The 24900-nt window shown below is 50.5% G+C and overlaps 1 protein-coding gene across 1 annotated transcript in view; it reads right to left on the reverse strand.

Moving 5' to 3' along the window:
• peb (zinc finger protein pebbled) overlaps positions 1-24900 on the reverse strand; it is a 674329-nt gene that overhangs the window by 649332 nt on the left and 97 nt on the right. The window lies entirely within an intron of this gene.

Here is a 24900-nt window from a genome sequence, read left to right on the forward strand (position 1 = left end):
AAAAAATACGCTCCCAGGGAGACCATTTCCAAGCTTAAGGGCGAAGCTGTAAGCGACAAGAATATAATTGCAATGATACATTAGTTACAAGTCAGTGTGTGAGAATATAACTGCAATGATACATTAGTTACAAGTTCAGTGTGTGAGAATGAATCTACCGTAGGTCGCCGAACACCATCGTATCTTTTACTTACGCCAGGCCTTATTTGAAATATATGATGAGCTGAAGTGGACGAGAGGAAGAAGAAAAGGGGAAAAAGAAATATTTAGGAGCTAAGCTAGAAGTGGAAACCCCTACATTTTTGGAGACACATGAGAAGGTAAAATAAGCTCAAAAGCTTATCTGTGTAAGGAGAGAGGGGTCAGGTGGTGGGTGTTGGGAAAGACATGGAGATGTGAAAGAGTTCCAAAGATTGGCCGTGTGTAAGGGAAGAGATAGACACGACATACGACTGCACCCTTCCGTAGTAAACCGCCGCACAATATATATATATACTACATGCAAATGATGATTTCATGGAGATTGAAAACTGCTAAAGTCATCAATGTAGGACGCACTGACAGACAGAAGGACCAAAGTAAGCACTGTACCTACGCCTACGCCTCCCCCCCCTCCCCAACAGGACAAATAAAACAAACAAACAAACAGACAAACATAGCAACGATCACCTCAACAGGATTGGCTTCCGTTATGACTTCCAGCGCACCCGAAAATAAATGGATTAACCCCACCACACTCCACCAGTCCCTCCTCACGATCTCTGGCCCCGCTCGCTGGCACACCCCTCCCGTCGCTTGTTTAACGACAGGCACAAGCACAGAGCAAACCTGTAAATAACAATATGTATTAAAACGTCCCGCCTGAATAATTCGCGTGGCCCTTTAACTTGTCGGCCAGGGTCTCGCGCCCCGTGCCAATTACGGGGGAGGAGAGAGAGGAGGAGGAGGAGGAGGAGGATGGCGTGCCCTTAAGCTGTGCCTGCCCAATTACCGGCACGGCACGCCTCCCCCAACCCTCCCCTTCCTCCACTGACCAACACCACACCATCAGACCCCCCCACCCATCCCCCCCCCCCCCGATCGGTCCCTACCTCCACCATCATCACCATCACTAGACGACCACCACCACCACCACCATCACCAACACCAGCCACCAGCCACTACCATCACCAACACCAGCCACCAGCCACTACCATCACCAACACCAGCCACCAGCCACTACCCATCAACCACCTACCACCATTACTGCCACCAACCACCACCAACAACCATCACCCCCCCCCCCCATCACCACCGCTACCACCAACACCACCATCATCAACACCTCTCTCTCTCTCTCTCTCTCTCTCTCTCTCTCTCTCTCTCTCTCTCTCTCTCTCTCTCTCTCTCTCCTTGCTGGTGACTATGGCACTGACTGACAGCCATTCCAAGTGACAGTGATTCTAGGGAGATCCCTTGTGACTCCAGACTGACAGCTGGTGGCTCAAGACTGAGAGCTGGTGGTTTTCCAGACTGAGAGCTGGTGGTTTTCCAGACTGACAGCTGGTGGTTTTCCAGACTGAGAGCTGGTGGTTTTCCAGACTGACAGCTGGTGGTTTTCCAGACTGAGAGCTGGTGGTTTTCCAGACTGAGAGCTGGTGGGGTTCCAGACTGATAGCTGGTGGTTTTCAGACTGAGAGCTGGTGGTTTTCCAGACTGACAGCTGGTGGGGTTCCAGACTGAGAGCTGATGGTTTTCCAGACTGAGAGCTGGTGGGGTTCCAGACTGAGAGCTGGTGGTTTTCCAGACTGACAGCTGGTGGTTTCAGACTGACAGCTGGTGGTTCCAGACTGACAGCTGGTGGTTTCCAGACTGACAGCTGGGGTTCCAGACTGATAGCCGGTGGTTTCCAGACTGACAGCTGGTGGTTTTCAGACTGACAGCTGGTGGTTTGCAGACCGACAGCTGGTGGTTTCCAGACCGACAGCTGGTGGTTTTCCAAATTGACAGCTGGTGGTTTCCAGACTGACAGCTGGTGGTTTTCAGACTGACAGCTGGTGGTTTCCAGACCGACAGCTGGTGGTTTTCCAGACTGACAGCTGGTGGTTCCAGACTGACAGCTGGTGGTTCCAGCCTGACAGCTGGTGGTTTTCGAGATTGACAGCTGGGGGTTCCAGACTGACAGCTGGTAGTTTTTAGACTGACAGCTGGTGGTTTCCAGACCGACAGCTGGTGGTTTTCAGACTGACAGCTGGTGGTTTCCAGACCGATAGCTGGTGGTTTCCAGACCGACAGCTGGGGGTTTCCAGACTGACAGCTGGTGGTTCCAGCCTGACAGCTGGTGATTTCCAGACTGACAGCTGGTGGTTTCCAGACTGACAGCTAAGGGTTTCCAGACTGGGGTTCCAGAGTGACAGCTGGTGGCTCCAGACCGGCATTTTGAAATCCTTACTCTCACTGCTGCCAGTGAGAGTACACTCACACCTGTTTAACGTCCAACTCAGGGACATGCTACCCCCACTTCCCTCCACCCCCTCCCCTCCCCTCCCAGCTGTTACTGGTAACGGCAGACGAAGCTGTGGCAACAGTCTCACTAAAAACCCAATTTCTGCCGCAGCTGTGGAGCTGGAGTGGAAGTGTGGGGTTGGGGGTGGAATTGTGGGGTTGGGGTGGAAGCGTGGGGTTGGGGTGGAAGTGTGGAGCAGGACTGGAAGTGTGGGGTTCGGGTGGTACTGTGGGGTTGAGGTGGCAGTATGGGGTTCGGATGGAGGCGTGGGGTTGGGGTGGAAGCGTGGGGTTGGGTGGCAGTGTGGGGTTGGGGTGGAAGCGTGGGGTTGGGGTGGAAGTGTGGGGTTGGGAGTGGAAGTGTGGGACTGGGGTGGCAGTGTGGGGGTAGGGTGGAAGTGTGGGGTTGGGGTGGAAATGTGGGACTGGGGTGGCAGTGTGGGGGTAGGGTGGAAGTGTGGGGTTACGGTGGCAGTGTAAGGTATGGGGTGGCAGTGTGGAGTTGGGGTGCGCAACCCCAGTACGTCAACACAAGTTCATCGATAAAACACTAATAAAAAAAAAAGTAATCAGGCGAAGTTTGAGAAGAGACTAAGATGAATAGTTATGAAAAAATATTTGATGACTCTCTTTTTTCTTTTTGACAAAGGAACGCGTCTGTTTGAATAGCAACAAATAGAATTTTTGAAAAAAAATCATAACCTGCTGGCCTACTTCCCCACTGCCAAAGGCCGCCATTCAAGATTTCCCATTACTTACTGGCTTAATTAACTCAATCGATTCAAGTGAACCTTTTATATGTGGAAGACTTCCTCCTCCTCCTCCTCCTCCTGCCTCTCCTCCAGTCACGGCTGAGATCCTCCAGGATTGAGGCCAGGCGCTGAATGAAACCTTAAAGGAAAGAGAGAGAGAGAGAGAGAGAGAGAGAGAGAGAGAGAGAGAGAGAGAGAGAGAGAGAGAGAGAGAGAGAGAGAGAGAGAGAGAGAGAGAGAGAGAGAGAGAGAGAGAGAGAGAGAGAGAGAGAGAGAGAGAGAGAGAAAGAGAGAGAAGGAGCACTCCTTCCCTTTCCCTCACGAAGTTCCCCGTCCCGTACGATGCAGAAGGACACTCGAGAGTGCACCTGCCTCCCACACATGACTCTCAGTTGTGTTCCTCCTGCGTAGGTGTTACCCCGTTGCCTCGCTCGGGTCTTTCATATGTGCACTCCACACACACACACACACACACACACACACACACACACACACACACACACACAAAGATACGTACAGATCACAAACAACGGGTCTTGACCCACGCGGGACCCATAGGTGCTAAGGACGCGTACACATACGCTTGACACATGACGATGAATGTTGCTTTAAGATGTCGCTGGCGAAAGGCAGGAAAGTGTCAAGGAAATGGACAAGGGTAAAACGTCATGCCCATCTTCAAGAAAGGAGACTGAGAAAGAGGCGCAGACTACAGACAGGTCTCCCCGACGGGCGTGGTCTGCAACGTAATGGTCCGACTTCCTACAAAGGAAGAATTACCCAAGTGAAATACAACACGGTTTCAAAGAAAGGAGGCCATGTATAACGAACCTCTTAGATTACCTACGAGAGAGTAAGCTCTGTCTTGGACAAACGGGAAGGCTGGGTGGACTGTTCCTTGTATTTGGACAGCCGGAAAGCATTTGACACGGTACCGGTACCGTACGGGCTGGATCACCAGGCAGGAACGAGGGGAAGAATCCTTCGATAGACAGAAGATTATCTTAGTTGAAGGGAGAAAAGGACCAGAAATGAGGGGAAGGATCCTTCGATGGACAGAAGATTATCTTAGTTGTAGGGATCAGTGGACCAGGAACGAGGGGAAGGATCCTTCGATCGACAGAGAGATTATCTTAGCTGTAGTGAACAATGGACGCATGTAATAGTACCCGCCTCGAAGTGGGTTGGGGTCACCACTGGGGCGTCGCAGGCTCCTGCTCTGGGAGCGCTATTCTTACCGATGGATGCAAAGGTTTCGCCAGATGTTATGAACTCCTAGGTGAATATGTTTGTAGATGACGCGAGGGTCATGAGGGGAAGTGAACAGAGCGGAGGACCGCATCAATGAAGACATCAGACGTAAATCTTGAAAAAAGGTGTATGATAATGTTCACGAGATGGAGGCCTTGCGATCGTAAAATCCCCCCCCCCCACACACACACCCCACCCCACCCATACTGTCCAAATGATTAATTACAAAATAGGTAATCACACACACACACACACACACACACACACACACACACACACACGCACGCACACGCACACACACACCAGCCTAAGCCAGGTACAGTGTGTGTGTGTGTGTGTGTGTGTGTGTGTGTGTGTGTGTTTACCTGCATACATAGGAGTAAAGACATGGTACATACATATACAACGTTAAGAGACGGGGCAACACGAGTGTAAAACTCTCTCCCCGTAACACGCAAATAGCAATCACACACACACACATACGTACGGAGTGCCAGAGGGCCCTTCGTCCTGCCCCACACAGAAGACTGATGATGACACTCGGGGTTGGGGGTGAGGGGAAGGCCATGTAAAGAGTCTGGGAGAGAACAGAGAACACGTCAGGTGAGCCTCCTCAAGGTGGAGGGTGATAAGTGGGGTCCCTTAGGGATTACTATTGGGGTTGATACTGTTTCTATCCAGGGAAACAAGTTATCTTCTGTGTGTCGTATGAAGGAAATAAGAGAGGCCGGAGCGGAGGACTGCAAGCATTCTCCTCTTGTATTATCACCTGGAAACACGAGAAGAGGAAGTAGCCAAGCAAGAATTGTGCCTCGAAAAGGCCTAGGATGGGATATCTACATATGCGTGGCTGCAACCAGGAAGGGAGACATGGGAAGTACTATGTTTAGGGTGACGAACTTGAATGTCCTCGCTCTAAGGGTTAGCTAAGGGTGGCGCGGCTCGAGAATATCCAAGGCGTTCAATTCCGGGATTCAGGTTGAGAGCAAGACTGAAAAGATCGGCTCTTGGGAACGACGAGTCCGTGGGACTATGCTAAACAGAGCAAGGGAATGAGTTCAAGATTGATGCGGGCCGGCACGAAAGGATATCACGAGAGGTGGGCGAATGTTAATTAGGAATGCATTCTGGGAGAGGGGCTTGAGCCAGTGCTTTTAAAAGCCTCGATGCCAGTGGGGTCTATAATCTTGGCGCTGCGGGGGGAGGGGGGGACCCCTTCATGCAAGGGGTGGGTGATGTGGCAACTGGGGATATAATGAGGAGGCATGGCGTCCCGCGGAGCAAATGAAAGTGGGAGAAAAGTTCGTCGGGTTGCATGCTGAAAGGGCAGCGATGATGACCGGGAACGCACGGTGCGAGGAGGAGGTGTGTTCACGAGTGTACGTGGGTGAGTGAGGAGGGCGGACAACGGCAGCTACTGGATCGTGTGATCATTGGCGAGGGCTGCGATGGAGAGGTTGCGGCAGTGCTTAGACAGGCGGAGGGAGGGAGGAATGCCTGATCATTTCTCTTAAGTGGAGGCAAGCGTCCCGAGATGTGTGGTGACTTCAGGAAAAGGGGATATGACACACGCTTGAAAGAAGTGGCGGAAGTGAGCAAAGTGAGGAAAAGTGTCCTGTGTGTAGAGACATCAGGATGGCCTGAACGTGGAATGGCGTGGGTGATAAGTGCGAGGTACTCGTGGAGGCAGTGCTGAGACGTGCGGGTGAAGTGTGTGGTATACGAAAAGTGAGATGTGGGCGTATGAGAGAGGGATAGTGCGTAGTAGAACGATATTGTTGATTTGCCAGTGAATGAGGAAAAGCTTCGTTGATTTGCCATTGAATGAGAAAAAAAAAGGGGGCTGTGAACGGTAAACGAAGGGAAGGAGTGCAGGTTATTGATACGGGAGGATGAGAAAAGGCGGCAGGAGGTCAGGAAAGAATACAGGAGTTGAAAAATGAGGGCAGGAGTGAGAGAGAGAGAGAGAGAGAGAGAGAGAGAGAGAGAGAGAGAGAGAGAGAGAGAGAGAGAGAGAGAGAGAGAGAGAGAGAGAGAGAGAGGACTGGTGAACTTCAGAAAGAATGAAAAGAATGTTTTATGATGAGAACCAAAGAACAAACGGAGAGCAAGAATATCAGGAGAGCGGACAAAGAAGTAAGAACACGACAAATATGTGAAAAAGATGTGGCCTGTTTAGGAGGAGAAGGCATGTTCATAGGACGAGGAAACGAGGGGAGGCAGTGAAACTGTTGGACAAGATGAAATGTGGAGAAGTGGCAGAGTGCATGAGAATACATTAGAATTTCTACAAAAAGAGATGACAGTTTTCGATGACATTTCAACGTACGTAGCATGTACAGTGTCCCTGTGTACAGGTAAGGGGGGACAACTGTCCATCCTCGATTTACAGAGGTATGACTCTAGTAGGTCTACTGGTACGTTGTATGGGAGGATGGTGACTGAGAGGGTGGGTGTTTGCGCAGCGCAGATGATCACTGTGGAGGAGGAGTGTGGTGTCAGACGGAGAGGGCGCGTGACTTGACGAAGGTATACCTGGAGGGAGACTGTGACTGGCATGTGGGATTCATGGATCTGGAGAAAGCGTTAAGATGGAGGTGTCACACGACCGATAACGGGACGGGAAGGTGACAACGACACCTAGAAAGCGTGGAGCTTGAGGAACACTTCAAGCCGTGGAAGGGAGGATTCTGCGCACCTCAAGACGAACGGCTTTAAGTGAGAAGCTTTGCTGAAGGAGAGAGGCAGAGACAAAGCCTCAGAAACTGATGAGGCAGCGGGTGGAAGAGGTGGTTTGGAGGAGGTCTGTACACCACCAAGCTACCGAGGGTCTAAGCAACTTGCAGTGTCTAACTTTTCACAGTGTCTGCCAGGGATCACGGGTGCTGGTAATGGGTCGTCGCCTCTTGACTTCGATAGCGGGAAAATACATTGGGCCTTCCAGGCAACTGGGTAGTTGGAGTAGTGGGTAAAAGGCGCGATGACGTAGGTTGGGGAAGAAGTAGGGTGTGGGGTTTGGCTCGCTCACTCTGTGGGACAGATGAGTGAGGTTGAGAGAAGGAGTTGGCGTACGGGTTGTAAGGGAGGGGGGAGCACACGAGAGCAGACCTCCCTCCCCATATATGTACACGTAAGTCATAACTCGATCTTTCGAGGGACAAACTGCAGGCGTCGGTATGTGAAAGGGACCAGGGTGTTGACGTGGTACCCACTCTCTCCCTTGAATATCATACCAACAAGATGATTTATGGCCTCCAAGTACGTGGGATTGGGCATGGTTCAAGACATAAAGTATCTCCATCATATATTAGACCCAAAGTAGAGTCCGCAGCGCCACTCAGGTCACCTCCACTTGAAGGGAGGAAATAGAGATCTGCTGGAGAAGGTCCAGAGGAGAGCAACGATGACAGCACGTGAGCAAGGGGGACATGAGCCACAGAAGCCATGGGAATTACCCTTGTTGGAAGAAGGGAGGACAGCGGGAGACATGACAACACTGTACGAGTTTCTGTCAAGATCCTGTGAGGGAAATATGTGAGCAGCTCTTCAAGAAGGTGAAACGAGAGGTCGACGAGAGGACATTACAGGAAACCGAGAGAGATTCACGTTAAGGAATACTTCTCCAACGAGAGAGAGGATGGTGGACACGTGGAAACAGAGCAAGAAGGGAAACCTGAAGATACACACAGACGAGAGACGTTAAGTCTAACTTGTGTGATACGAGACAGGCTCAAGAGATGGGGCTCCGCGAGTGTGGAACTACTCCCTCCACCAACCCCGTATGAAAGAATTCGGCGATGAAAATAGGTTATCACGCACGCACACACACACACACACACACACACACACACACACACACACACACTCTCTCTCTCTCTCTCTCTCTCTCTCTCTCTCTCTCTCTCTCTCTCTCTCTCTCTCTCTCTCTCTCTCTCTCTCTCTCTCTCTGCCATGTACGACCCTTGGCAAGATAATACTCCCTGTTAAGCTTCACAGCCATAATCTCCGGTCATTTCTGGACTTAAATCCCGGGGCAAGTGTGGTCTCTGGTGGGGGAGGGAGGGAGGGAGAGGGGGGTAGAGTTTGCCCCGGTAATGATCGGGGTCAGAGGAAGACGGGGGTGGTGCAGGGTTGGGGGGGTGTGTGATCATCAAAGGACTCGCCCGTGGCTTCATCTTCATAAACCAGGAGGAACCGAGGCCGGGAAGGAGTGAGTGAGGCCACCTCTCGTCCGGGAGTGGGAGGAAGACAGTGCCACTCACCAGGTCGCGGTTGTGGTCATCATCATCATCATCGATCACCAACTTTATTGGTATGATGATCCTGATCATTACGGGTCCCTGGGATGATACTTTCCCCCCGCCGGCCTGTTATTCACGCGGGGTCGGCAGTCAACCCACGGCGGGAGGAAGGAGGGAGGGAGGGAGTCGTGGGTTGTGACCAGACCCACCGTCGTGGCTTCTATATCTAGAATGCACGCGGTGGATGGTCGATCTAGGACGGACGACGATCACCGGCTATATCATATAGTCTGTCAATTTACATATCTAGAAATTTTCTATCGGTCATGGATAGAATGTCTTCTATTCGAGGACGAGGCTAGAATGAGGACAGAAATATAGAAATAGAATGTTTATTGTGTTGAGTTGTGGGATCGCAGAGTCACGTAAAGTAAAGGAAAATTCGTGGGGGATTATTTTGGAAGAGAAATAGGAGGAAATCGGGTTTGAAAAGTGTGGAACTTCAGGAGGTCTTGTGTCTTACGCTACCTACTGAACCCTGAAGCCCCACGAACCTATTACTAATCAGCCCATTGGAAAGTGGGACCCACGACATTATTTCTAATCATCCAAATCAAAATTGAGACCCACTGACCAATTTCTAATCAATCCAATTGGAAGTGAGACACACAGGCCAATTTCTCCACGTACAAAAAATTCGTAAAACTAACATCGCAAGTTATGTACATCCAACTTGGTGCGAAAACCTTCGGGTTTAGCTCTGGAAATGAACCAGAATGTCCTCGGCCTTAGGGCGGATAAGAGGCGGAGTGAGAGTGAGGCTCAGGGAGACCCAGAGACGTCCCTGACAATCATCATGAGTGAATGGAAGAGAGAAAAAAAGAAAGGAATGAAACACGATAAGTTCCCAAGTGCACTTTCGTGTAATAATCACATCATCAGGGGAGATACTGATGATGTGATTATTACACGAAAGTGCACTTGGGAACTTATCGTGTTTCATTTTCCCCGTGGACTCATAGGAATAGATCACGCGCAAAACTGTGATCCTTTCCAATATATATATATATATATATATATATATATATATATATATATATATATATATATATATATACTCTCTCCCACCCTCTTTAGTCTCTTCCTACGCGACCTTCCATCACCTCCTGCAGAACACGGTGTGGAAATCCTTTCATATGCAGATGACCCCACGGCCACACCGGAGCATCCTGTCGCTACCCTGGGCAACAGAGGACACATGCACCACTACACCACGAGGCTACAACACTGCCTCACCCAAAGCAGAGTGACCACATCAGGCCAGAGAAGTCCAGCCGACCACAGTCTATTAAACCCCTGACGCGCAAGAATCGAACCTGCATCCATTCCGTTCGCCCTTAATGGCCAACCACTCCCACCTTCCCCCAGACATGCTGGGGCATCATATACGACACGGGCATGTGACAGTCACTACTACCCTCCCCCCCTACGCCACAGAGGCCATGCAAAACAAAGCTAAATGCTGTTGGATCGCTTACTGGTACCAGATTCGGACGAGGAGAAGAACCACTAGTAATTTATACATACAGTTCATCCACTCCATCCTAAACTATGCCTCGCCTGCCTGATCACACACACTGCCAAAGGCAAGTATAACAAACCTTCAAAGCACACAAAACAAAACGAAACAATCACCGGCTCCGTAGCAACAACAAAACATACAACACTCGCGTAGTTAAACAAAAGTGCAGCAGCCACCACACTCTCATCCCATTATGTTCGGCACTCAGGTCTTTGCGAGAGGATTAGATCCTCCTCGTCCAAACCACTCCATTAGAATCCATCAGACCCCAAGTACAAATAAGAAACTGACCCCCGCCTCACACCTGGGATATCTATACTCACACGTTCTCCCTCCTTTAACAAACACAACAATGACGATATATATATATATATATATATATATATATATATATATATATATATATATATATATATATATATATATATATATATATATATATATATATATATATATATATATATATATATATATATATATATATATTCCGAAATGAGCCGACAAGCATTAGATAAACGCCCTCAAAACATGATCTTCAAGACCACCCCACCACCAATTCTATCCATCAGAAACTACGCTCCCCAGACATGTACGAGTTATCAATGCCCGTCTATGCTTTCGGACACCGCCCGCCCCAACGTGACAGACACAGCCTCAGCAGGGCACACGACGCTCATGCCCACGATGCAACAAGTGCGATGACGACACTGAACACTTCCTGCTCACAGTTGGCCTCCTAGGCCTCGCAGCGACCAACAAAAGGAGGCTGGAAGGTAGGCTTACATACACAGACAGACAGACACCCAGGCAGATACACACACACACACACACACACACACACACACACACACACACACACACACACACACATTTATATATATATGTGTGTGTGTGTGTGTGTGTGTGTGTGTGTGTGTGTGTGTGTGTGTGTGTCCGAACTCCGCTGCAAAAAACTACACCACGATTAGAATTCATCTTTGGCCAGGTTGTATCACTGGGATCATAGTCTCGTCAGAGATCTTCTCACTCGAAAGGAGCCCACGTTTCCCTGCTAATGGAAGTAGCGCAGCCTTGGCATGCGGGAGGGTGTCCGGGAAGCCATCCTGGGTGACATCAGGACTCCTCCTCCTTCGGAAAGAGGCACCGAACCTACCCATGAATAATGGCACGAATGGTAATGGTGTGCTAGCGTAATGGCAATTATACTACGAATGATAATAATAAGAATAATTGATAACTTGAATCATGTCTTCACCAATTAGTTATGAAAATAGGTGTGTATGTGTGTGTGTGTGTGTGTGTGTGTGTGTGTGCATGATACACGACGTAAGAGCATGGGACACTGTACGGGAGAACCAACATGGCCACAGTGAGTTATGGAAAGTATTTATCTTCCATCTCTAGAAAAACCTCACCCAAAAGTGGCACAGCACTGATCTACACGCGAGCCAGTGTGCAGTTCATATTCAAATTTTCTTTTGTTGTTGTTGTTGTTGTTGTTGTTGTGTGTGATATTATCTGCGTGCTATATACAGGGCGAGGGAATCCCTCCCTCCTTATGGCAACACTTGCGGGACTGCCTTACAAGACGTGGAGAATACCGCGTGCCGAGACAACACCACTACCACCGTCCACCTTGACTGTGGCACCACTAATATACTGGATTGGCAACACTGGAGATGTCACCACTGCCCGTCTGGTGTGGAGGTCAGCACTGCCAGTCTGGTGTGGAGGTCACCACTGCCCGTCTGGTGTGGAGGTCACCACTGCCAGTCTGGTGTGGAGGTCACCACTGCCAGTCTGGTGTGGAGGTCACCACTGCCCGTCTGGTGTGGAGGTCACCACTGCCAGTCCGGTGTGGAGGTCACCACAGCCAGTCTGGTGTGGAGGTCAGCAATGCCTGTCTGGTGTGGAGGTCACCACAGCCCGTCTGGTGTGGCTGGTGGAGGTCATGGTGTGGCTGGTGTGGTGGTCGTGGTGTGGCTGGTGTGGTGGTCATGGTGTGGTGGTCATGGTGTGGCTGGTGTGGTGGTCATGGTGTGGTGGTGGTGGTGGTCGTGGTGTGGCGGGTGTGGTGGTGGTGTGGATGGTGCGTGTGTCTCCGGGGGGTCCGGCCGGCCAGCCAGCCGGCCGCCTGCGGCCCGCGGGCCACGGGCCGCCTGCGGGCAGGTGGGCGGTGGCCCGCGGCGACTCCCGAGGCGCCCAGACCGACTCTCCGGCGCAAATTATCCAGCACGGGAGACCTGGAGGGGAGGGAGGAGGAGGAGGAGGAGGGGAGAGAGAGAGAGAGAGAGAGAGAGAGAGAGAGAGAGAGAGAGAGAGAGAGAGAGAGAGAGAGAGAGAGAGAGCTTCCCCCAGTGCAGTGTCCATCAGTGTCTTCCATCTGCACTGTGTGGGGGAGGGGAACAGCTGGAGGAGGCTGGCCCACTAACAGTGTCTTCCCGCTGCTGCTGCTGCTGCTGCACAAGACAGCTGGACGAGCAGTGCCTCCCTCCTCCTTCTCCTCCTGCTCCTGCTCCTGCTGCTGCTGCTCCTGCTGCACGAGACATGACAGCAGATCCGTACCCTCCCCCACCAACCCCTTCATCCTCCAACATCCCCTCCACTTCCCCATCAATCCACCACCTTCCCCCACCTCCTCCCCTAATGATTCTTCCCCCTCCCCCTCCTCCCAACCTTCCCCTCCCCAGGCACCACCTCTCACATCCCTCCCCCTTCGTCTCACCCCCTGGCTATAGAGGATGTTATGTTCTCGCACAGCTGGTCCAGGCTATGGTCTCGCTCTGCAAGACTTGAGGGAGGAGGGAGGGAGAGGTGATGCAAGGAGTACTAGCGTGTGTGTGTGTGCGTGTGTGTGTTTGTATGTGTGTGTGTGTGTGTGTGTGTGTGTGTGTGTGTGTGTGTGTGTGTATAGATATGTATGTGTGTGTGTGTGTGCATGTGGAGGGTTTGCTATGTGTACAGTAGGTGGAGGGAGGTGTACACTGGTGGGAACCCGTCTCTCTGACATTTTCCACTGTCACACAGTTGCCTCATATTCGTGTACGATGCCGGAATCAACCATGTCCTCAGTCATTAGCTTGCACTGGTACGCCTCTCTTCGACCATGAGAGCAATTCATTACTTCTTTCTTTCTCGAACGAGTTTCCTGCTTCATTTCTTTCTCAAACGAGTTTCCTGCTTCATTCTTTCCTCGAACGAGTTTCCTGCTTCATTTCACGTTATGTTCTGTGGCTGTTCCTATCCCGACATCTCTCGAAGAACTGACTGTTCACTGTCCACGATCAGTCGATCTGTTTTAAAATCCTTTAAGGCTGTGATGGGGGTCGTCACACACCCACCCCCCTCACTCACTCTTCTCTCTTCCAAAGTGGGCAAATTTAAAGCCTCTAGCCTTTCTCTGTCACGCCATCTTTGTTGCCCTCCTCCGGACCTTCTCTATCAGCTCTTTTTGTGCTTCTCTAGGTCTGGTGACCAAATCTTGAGAGTGATATTCCAGTCTCTTGGCATTACGTAGGACATGGACAGGTCGCTCGCTGTATATTCCCTCGTCCACGTACTTGGAAGCTGTCCTGGTATGCGCCAGGAGACACTTGCGTCCTGGGCTGCTCCTCTGATGTGGAACTCTGGCGACAGGTTAGGGACGATGCTGCCTCCCAGGTCCCACACACACACACACACACACACACACACACACACACACACACACACACACAATCTGTCCCATCGTCGTGTGTGTGTGTGTGTGTGTGTGTGTGTGTGTGTGTGTGTGAGCCAGCAGCATGCAATGCACACCTCCCCTCAAACTAATGTCTCCTCCTTCCCCCCCTCCCCCTATAACCCCCCCCCCGCCCCTCTCCCCTCACCTCCCGCCCCTTCCCCAACTCCCCTCCGCCCACGACACAAACCATTGTTCCCAGAGTTCTCAGGCACACCGCCCCCCCCCCCCCCTCCCCACACACACCGCCTGTAAACACTCCGGAAAAGATAGCGGCTTGTGGGAACGCCGACCGTGATCGGCTTTCCCGGTCTGTGTGTGTGTGTGTGTGTGTGTGTGTGTGTGTGTGTGTTGCAGCACCAGCAACACCTCCACCATCGGCTACCGCATGCCGACCACCGCCACCATCAACCACACACACACACACACACACACACACACACACACACACACACACACACACAAGGGAGAATAATCCACCACAAATACCATTTCAGAGCAAAGAATCTTGTCCCCCCTTTCGATCCTGGCTGTTGGAGGTTTGTATGTTCTATGAAGGTGCGCGTTCCTATGCACTTTGTTCGTATATATATATATATATATATATATATATATATATATATATATATATATATATATATATATATATATATTCATACTATTCGCCATTTCCCGCGTTAGCGAGGTAGCGTTAAGAACAGAGGACTGGGCCTTTGAGGGAATATCCTTTGAGGGATTGACTTGAATTAGGTTAGGCTTGGTCAGGCTGGAACTGGGTTAGATTACGTTAGGTTACACTGTAATAGGGTTTGGGATAAGTCAAGCTACGTTAGGTTAAGTAAGGATTGGGTTAAGTTAGGTTAGGTTAGGATAGGTTAGGTTAGGTTAGGTTCGGTTAGATTAAGTAAGGATTGAGTTACGTTAGGTTAGGTTAGGTTAGGTTAGGTTAGGTTAGGTTAGGTTAGGTTAAGTAAGGATTGGGTTAAGTTAGGTTAGGTTAGGTTAGGTTAAGTAAGGATTGGGTTAAGTTAGGTTAGGTTAGGTTAGGTTAGGTTAGGTTAGGTTAGGTTAGGTTAGGTTAGGTTAAGTAAGGATTGGGTTAAGTTAGGTTAGATTAACGTTAGGCTTGGTCAACTTGGCATTGGGTTAGGGTAGGTTACACTGGAATAAAGTTGGGATAGGTCAAGTCAGATTAAGTTCGTTAACAAATCGCTTCGTTGATGTTACAATGAAAGCCTCACGCTGCCATTCAAAACATACTTCCTCACCAGCCCACAAAACCCCTCACAATGAATGCGCTACTCACCTACCAATCTAATCAAATCTCCACCATTCGCTTCCACCTCAGGATATCCAACACCTCCCCGTTCCCTTACGAAGTGAGAACACCTGACTATCCCCATTAGCTCCAGTCGCTGGAAATGTTCCAGGAATATAAAGTCCAGGCTCCGTGATGTGATCCCCTCCCTCACTCCCTCGGGCAGGGAGCGTGGAGGCAGACCTCCTCACTTTCACACCAGAAGGCGACGTTCCCCCCGCAGTCACCAGGGCGTGACGTCCGCGGATGCTGCAATCCTCTGAAGGACGGCGGTGGGAAATGACTCGTGAGGTGTGTCGTCGGCCGTCATCATCATCATCATCATCATCATCATCATCATCATCATCATCAGCTGCTGCTGACGAGAGAGAGTGTGTGTGTGTGTCATCCATCACTATATATCTACTGTGTGTGTGTGTGTGTGTGTGTGTGTGTGTGTGTGGAAACCATCTCCCATCACCTGACAGACAGACACACACACACACACACACACGTGTGTCGACCTCCACCATCACCACCATCAGCTGTTACACCTCCGTCCACCATCAGCAAAACCAATCGACCGTAAACTGAAGTGAATAACAAAAAGGCAGATTTGTAAGTCTACTGTCAACCAGACACAAGCCATGTGTGTACTGACACCAGAACACAGACGAAACACGGGGTGTACTGTGCCACGCGTGAGGACCCCCACTGTGTGTACCACTGACTAGTGTGTAGTTATCTTCTATACTTCAATGTCATCATCTACTGAGGAATAGTAGTCATGCCTGATGCACGAGCTCTCTCTCTCTCTCTCTCTCTCTCTCTCTCTCTCTCTCTCTCTCTCTCTCTCTCTCTCTCTCTCTCTCTCTCTCTCTCCATCTCATCTCTAAAAAATAAAACTCTGGAATACCCTAACTCTCTGATGCGGACATTTCACCACACTTTACACACAGGAGAGGGAACACCAGAACTGATTATTTAGCTCGGCCAGACACAGTGACGTACGCAGGCCACCACCACCACGACCACCACGACCACCGACCAACCAACCACACCTGCGCGGCGACGGGCGGCGCTGGCACACACACTTCCTGTTTCACATGTGGGAGGTTCCTGTTACCAAACATCCCCCCAGATGGTTGAACCTACCTACCCTCCTCCCCCCAAGCTACAGAACTACCGTGTCCAGCTGTCTTCACGACTCTAAGCCTTCCCTTGCTGCTGAACGCACAGATCCCCCCTTCTGCTGCATCGCCCACGCCCGCCCCATCCCCCAAATGATTTAAAACATCTAAACGTCTTTTCCTTGTGGCCTCCCACGCCACACTGCTTTAAAACTCGCAGGTCCCCTTGTTGAAGGAGAAAAGCCCATGCCTCCCCTGCGCCTGAACTCAACACCATCGACACCATGTTCCCTCTCCTCGAACTTACCATCTCTGCTTTCTCCTCCTGGCCTTATTCTCTACCCAAGGAAGCCACTGGAAATAATAATGATAATAATAATAATAATAATAATAATAATAATAATAATAAAAAGGAGCGGAACATATCAAACAAGATCATCCCCAGTCTCTTTTTGCGCCACCAGTCAAAGGGCGCTCCAACGCCTTACTCTGCCTCATCCCCGACTTTCTCTTACCATCGGTTGTACCATCCACGCCACCATCATATCACCTGAGATCCCCTCGTACCCTAGTTGAAGGTCGGCACCTCAACCGAGTCGAACTCACTAGAATAACAGTGGCTGTTGCAACCATGGTGAGTAACATCAGTTATCAGCATAACACAGCATACTGTGTACCATACTGTGTAATGAATAACATACAGAATACTGTATAACATATTGCATAATAAACAATAGACTGTGTAACATACTGTATACTATATGACATGCTGTACATTGTATAACATCCAATATACTGTATAACATACTGGATACAGCATGACGTACACAGTAATAACATACTGTATACTTTACTGTATACTGTATAACATACACTATACAATATAGTCTGTGTACATTAACCTCTACGTTTGATACTTGGTGCCGAAGCATTTTATCAGCCCTAGTTGTCATGGTTAATATTTACAACTGTGGTTTGCAGTTAGTTTAGCAAACTATTATCAATTATTAGTTATTGCTATCATTATTATTATTATTACTATTATTATTATTATTATTATTATTATTATTATTATTATTATCATTATTATTATCATTATTATTATTATTATTTTTTATTATTATTATTATTATTATCATTATTATTATTATTGTTATTATTACTATTATTATAATCATTATTATCATTATCATTATTGTTATCATTATCACTATCATTATTATCATTATTATCATTTTCATTATAATTACTGTTACTAAAAAGAAATTATCTTATGATCAATTGATGAGGTACGCAAGCTGGATGTTTTACTGGTCCTAATTCATTTGCTCTTTGTCCATCAATACACCTGATGGTACCTGATGAAACAACTGGTGTTGATGCGATCGTCTGTAATAACAGCCGTGGCAAGATTGTACATCTCTGGTCATAGTGAAATGGTCACACACACACACACACACACACACACACACACACACACACACACACACACAGATAGTCGATGAAGTTCACCCCAGGCGAATGCACAGTAACAGGGATGGGGCACAGTGAGAGACCTTGATATGATTATCATCTACCAGGAAACAGCCTGGAGGAATCTGTACGTGGGAGAGTTGGGTGGGAGTCGACACCGTCCCCATCCTGGGTAGGAAAGTTAAAGAAACGAACACTCTATTGTCAAGTATCAGAACGGCATTAAAGTGTATGGCTGCTGAGGAATCACTCAGCAAGCTGGTCACACCATGCACGAAGCAGGAGGTACGAATGTGGTTCTCAAGTTTGGTCGCCACACCTACAGAAAGCACAAAGAGCTATTAGAGAAGGTCCAGAGGAGGGGAACAAAGATGGCACCTGAGCTAAGAGACCTGGGTTACAAGGAAAAGACTAGAAACTTTAAATTAAAGCACCTTGGAGGAGAGAAGAGTAAGGGGTGGCCTGATCACAGCCTTTAAGAATCTTAGAACATACAGATGACGTGCAGAGTGAACAATCCTTCGAGATTGAACGACCAGAGGACATGGCATGAGACCAGGCAAACACATAGTAAAGATGTGAGGAAGTATTTCTACAGCATAAGAGAGGTGGATGTATGGAACGTGGGGACATGGTCCGTGCAGACAACACACACACACACACACACACACACACACACACACACACACACACACACATATTCAAGCTGTATGATAAGCAGAGAATGATCAAGAGATGGGGGACCTACGAGTGCAGAACTCTCTTCCCCGTACAGTGCAAATACGTAGGTAATTTCACACACACACACACACACACACACACACACACACACACACACAAACACACACACACACAGAGGGGGAGCATCCAGCCAGGCCACAGCAGCAGGAGGAGGCGGCAGAGTGTGGGGCGCAGCAGCGGGGAGGTCCTGGGGCGAGGCCGCCGGCGCCTGGCGCTGTGGTCACTACCGACTGACTCCCACCGCAAGTGCTGGTCTCCCCGTTCCCATCCTCCTCCTCCTCCTCCTCCCACCACGCCTCCTCTTATTGGTCCTCTTCCTCCTCCTCCTCCTCTTCCTAGACCTTTCTCATTTCTCTCCTCCCCTCTCCTGCTTCCCCCCTCTCTCCTTCCCCTCCTCCTCTTCTCTAACTCCTTGTTCTTCCTTCAGATCCCCCCATGATGATAACGATGTTCAGCTCCGGGTCACCAAATCTGGACAAACAAGAGGAAAAACTGGAACGTATGCGGAGATTAACAACAAAGCTCAATCTCGTCGCTCAGATATAAACACCTTATAGCAGATGAATCCTGAAATCTAGAATGACTTTCTTATTAGCAAGAGTTGTGCAGACTCCGAGGAGTTCTAGTTCTCAGGCTACTAGATAATTTTGACGACATAGATGACAATACACATCCTTCACGTCTGTCGGGATTCACAGACCAGACCAAAAAGAAAAAGAAAAAAAAGTAGAAAAGGTGGTATGAAATCAAAGGTTAGGAGAGGTAGTCGTAAAATGGACTAAAGGTTTTCCAGCTGTGGAGTTGTAAAACCATGTCATAATACACCACCAGATGCAGTCAAGACGAATACTATCCAATCCCCCATCATCTCGGCTACACCAATGATTCAAACGACATGGACCATCACTCAATTAACTTTAACGAGATGATACAACGAGCACATATTGACGCCTTGTAAGATCAGCGATTAAACATATCTTCTTTCTTTTTTCGGTGTTGGGCCTCGTGTATAAAGCAACTCACGATAGTATTGGTTTCTCTGAAGGTAAGTTTACCGTTCACAACAATTCCGTCCCTGGTCGTACACACAGACTGCTGCTTCTTGGCTACTTCCCTGCCGGCTCTTGTACTGGAGGGAATGGTGGATGGTGAGGTGCCTCCTGCTGGGTTTGTCCTGTCTTTAATAACACCTTGCCATCATGGGTCATCACGTCTCCCTGTTGTGGACTGTCCCTCAGCAGATGACTTCGCCATGGACCATCAGGCGCCTCACCCTATGTGTTATCTATCCTCCTCCTCATGAGTTCCCGCCTTTCTTCACATTGCCCGTCAACAGTGCCATCACCACCACCACCACCACCAGTTCCTCCTCCTCCCGCTGCTCCGGCCGGGAGAGCTGCTCGCCTCCCACCGTGCCCTCCAGCCATCGTTTACCAGAGCGACTTCAACACAGTTCCAGTCCACAGGAGTGTCTCCCACCACCACCACCACCATCCCACCTCCCTCCCTCCCTCCTCAGGTTTACATCACACTGCCAACTGGTGCCTCTCTCCCGCTGACACAAGCTAGCAGGTGCTTCTCTTCCGCTGACACAAGCTAGCAGGTGCCTCTCTTCCGCTGACACAAGCTAGCAGGTGCTTCTCTCCCGCTGACACCAGCTAGCAGGTGCCTCTCTTCCGCTGACACAAGCTAGCAGGTGCTTCTCTCCCGCTGACACAAGCTAGCAGGCGCCTCTCTTCCGCTGACACAAGCTAGCAGGTGCTTCTCTCCCGTTGACACCAGCTAGCAGGTGCCTCTCTTCCGCTGACACAAGCGAGCAGGTGCTTCTCTCCCGCTGACACCAGTTAGCAAGTGCCTCTCTTCCGCTGATACCAGCTAGCAGGTGCTTCTCTCCCGCTGACACAAGCTAGCAAGTGCTTCTCTCCCGCTGACACCAGCGAGCAGGTGCCTCTCTTCCGCTGACACAAGCTAGCAGGTGTCTCTCTCCCGCTGACACCAGCTATCGGATGCTTCCCAACTGCTGCCACCAGCTAGTTGGTGCCTTCCACCAGCTGACATCAGCTTGCAGGTGCTTCTCACCTGCTGATACAACAATGTATCAATGGGAAATTATCGTGTGGATTATTTCGGATCTAATTTAGAATTAATCATTTAATTTAGGTTTGATTCACTGGTAGTAGTATAATAGTAGTAGTAATAATCATGATAATAATAATGATAATAATGATAACAATAATAATAATAATAATAATGATGATGATAATAATAATAATAATAAAATAATAATAATAATAATAATAATAATAATAATAATAATAATAATAATAATAATAGTAATAATAACAATAATAAGAATATCAATAATGATTGTAATGATAATAATAGTAATGATAATGATGATAACACATTATTTCATACCTATTCGCTATTTCCTGCGTTAGCTAGGTAGCGCCAGGAACAGACAAAGAAGAGGCCACATTCGTTCACACTGTCATGGGTAATGCACCGAAACCACAGCTCCCTGTACACATCCAGGCTCCACAGACCTTTCCATGGTTTACCCCGGACGCGTCACATGCCCCCCCCCCCTTCATAATCATAACTGGCGATTAGAATCACAAATCTCTGAGGTCAGGATCATTACACCCACGGGTGTCTTACGTCGCACTCAGAGAGAGAGAGAGAGGAGAGAGAGAGAGAGAGAGAAGAGAGAGAGAGAGAGGAGAGAGAGAGAGAGAAGAGAGAGAGAGAGAGAGAGAGGAGAGAGAGAGAGAGGAGGAAGGCCGCGGTGAGGTTTTACTCAGAGTGCGAGAAATACTGGAGCAAGAAAGGCTTGGCGGCGACCCCTCCCCTGCCTATAGCGAACACCTTTCTCAGCGAGTACCTGTCTACAGCGACCCCCTGTCTACAGCGACCCCTCCCCTGCCTATAGCGAACACCTTTCTCAGCGAGTACCTGTCTACAGCGACCCCTCCCCTGCCTATAGCGAACACCTTTCTCAGCGAGTACCTGTCTACAGCGACCCCCTGTCTACAGCGACCCCCTGTCTACAGCGACCCCCTGTCTACAGCGACCCCCTGTCTACAGCGACCCCTCCCCTGCCTATAGCGAACACCTTTCTCAGCGAGTACCTGTCTACAGCGACCCCCTGTCTACAGCGACCCCCTGTCTACAGCGACCACCTGTCTACAGCGACCCCTCCCCTGCCTATAGCGAACACCTTTCTCAGCGAGTACCTGTCTACAGCGACCCCTCCCCTGCCTATAGCGAACACCTTTCTCAGCGAGTACCTGTCTACAGCGACCCCTCCCCTGCCTATAGCGAACACCTTTCTCAGCGAGTACCTGTCTACAGCGACCCCTCCCCTGCCTATAGCGAACACCTTTCTCAGCGAGTACCTGTCTACAGCGACCCCTCCCCTGCCTATAGCGAACACCTTTCTCAGCGAGTACCTGTCTACAGCGACCCCCTGTCTACAGCGACCCCTCCCCTGCCTATAGCGAACACCTTTCTCAGCGAGTACCTGTCTACAGCGACCCCTCCCCTGCCTATAGCGAACACCTTTCTCAGCGAGTACCTGTCTACAGCGACCACCTGTCTACAGCGACCACCTGTCTACAGCGACCCCTCCCCTGCCTATAGCGAACACCTTTCTCAGCGAGTACCTGTCTACAGCGACCCCTCCCCTGCCTATAGCGAACACCTTTCTCAGCGAGTACCTGTCTACAGCGACCACCTGTCTACAGCGACCCCTCCCCTGCCTATAGCGAACACCTTTCTCAGCGAGTACCTGTCTACAGCGACCCCTCCCCTGCCTATAGCGAACACCTTTCTCAGCGAGTACCTGTCTACAGCGACCCCCTGTCTACAGCGACCACCTGTCTACAGCGACCCCTCCCCTGCCTATAGCGAACACCTTTCTCAGCGAGTACCTGTCTACAGCGACCCCCTGTCTACAGCGACCCCCTGTCTACAGCGACCACCTGTCTACAGCGACCACCTGTCTACAGCGACCCCCTGTCTACAGCGACCCCTCCCCTGCCTATAGCGAACACCTTTCTCAGCGAGTACCTGTCTACAGCGACCACCTGTCTACAGCGACCCCTCCCCTGCCTATAGCGAACACCTTTCTCAGCGAGTACCTGTCTACAGCGACCCCCTGTCTACAGCGACCCCCTGTCTACAGCGACCACCTGTCTACAGCGACCCCTCCCCTGCCTATAGCGAACACCTTTCTCAGCGAGTACCTGTCTACAGCGACCCCCTGTCTACAGCGACCCCCTGTCTACAGCGACCCCCTGTCTACAGCGACCACCTGTCTACAGCGACCCCTCCCCTGCCTATAGCGAACACCTTTCTCAGCGAGTACCTGTCTACAGCGACCACCTGTCTACAGCGACCCCTCCCCTGCCTATAGCGAACACCTTTCTCAGCGAGTACCTGTCTACAGCGACCACCTGTCTACAGCGACCCCTCCCCTGCCTATAGCGAACACCTTTCTCAGCGAGTACCTGTCTACAGCGACCACCTGTCTACAGCGACCACCTGTCTACAGCGACCACCTGTCTACAGCGACCCCTCCCCTGCCTATAGCGAACACCTTTCTCAGCGAGTACCTGTCTACAGCGACCACCTGTCTACAGCGACCACCTGTCTACAGCGACCACCTGTCTACAGCGACCACCTGTCTACAGCGACCACCTGTCTACAGCGACCACCTGTCTACAGCGACCCCCTGTCTACAGCGACCACCTGTCTACAGCGACCACCTGTCTACAGCGACCACCTGTCTACAGCGACCCCTCCCCTGCCTATAGCGAACACCTTTCTCAGCGAGTACCTGTCTACAGCGACCCCTCCCCTGCCTATAGCGAACACCTTTCTCAGCGAGTACCTGTCTACAGCGACCCCCTGTCTACAGCGACCCCTCCCCTGCCTATAGCGAACACCTTTCTCAGCGAGTACCTGTCTACAGCGACCACCTGTCTACAGCGACCACCTGTCTACAGCGACCACCTGTCTACAGCGACCACCTGTCTACAGCGACCCCCTGTCTACAGCGACCCCTCCCCTGCCTATAGCGAACACCTTTCTCAGCGAGTACCTGTCTACAGCGACCCCTCCCCTGCCTATAGCGAACACCTTTCTCAGCGAGTACCTGTCTACAGCGACCCCCTGTCTACAGCGACCACCTGTCTACAGCGACCACCTGTCTACAGCGACCCCTCCCCTGCCTATAGCGAACACCTTTCTCAGCGAGTACCTGTCTACAGCGACCCCTCCCCTGCCTATAGCGAACACCTTTCTCAGCGAGTACCTGTCTACAGCGACCCCTCCCCTGCCTATAGCGAACACCTTTCTCAGCGAGTACCTGTCTACAGCGACCCCTCCCCTGCCTATAGCGAACACCTTTCTCAGCGAGTACCTGTCTACAGCGACCCCCTGTCTACAGCGACCCCCTGTCTACAGCGACCCCTCCCCTGCCTATAGCGAACACCTTTCTCAGCGAGTACCTGTCTACAGCGACCCCTCCCCTGCCTATAGCGAACACCTTTCTCAGCGAGTACCTGTCTACAGCGACCCCTCCCCTGCCTATAGCGAACACCTTTCTCAGCGAGTACCTGTCTACAGCGACCCCTCCCCTGCCTATAGCGAACACCTTTCTCAGCGAGTACCTGTCTACAGCGACCCCTCCCCTGCCTATAGCGAACACCTTTCTCAGCGAGTACCTGTCTACAGCGACCCCCTGTCTACAGCGACCCCTCCCCTGCCTATAGCGAACACCTTTCTCAGCGAGTACCTGTCTACAGCGACCCCTCCCCTGCCTATAGCGAACACCTTTCTCAGCGAGTACCTGTCTACAGCGACCACCTGTCTACAGCGACCCCCTGTCTACAGCGACCACCTGTCTACACAGACCACCTGTCTACACCGACCACCTGTCTACAACGACCACCTGTCTACACCGACCACCTGTCTACAGCGACCACCTGTCTACAGCGACCACCTGTCTACAGCGACCACCTGTCTACAGCGACCCCTCCCCTGCCTATAGCGAACACCTTTCTCAGCGAGTACCTGTCTACAGCGACCCCCTGTCTACAGCGACCCCCTGTCTACAGCGACCCCTCCCCTGCCTATAGCGAACAACTCTCTATAGCGAGCAACTGCCTACAGCGACCACCTGGCCACAGTAGCCATCTGTCCCAAATTGCCACTCGTGTGTACTCA

This window comes from Panulirus ornatus, chromosome 1 (genome assembly GCF_036320965.1).
Source record: "Panulirus ornatus isolate Po-2019 chromosome 1, ASM3632096v1, whole genome shotgun sequence".
Taxonomy (NCBI): Eukaryota; Metazoa; Arthropoda; class Malacostraca; order Decapoda; family Palinuridae; genus Panulirus; species Panulirus ornatus.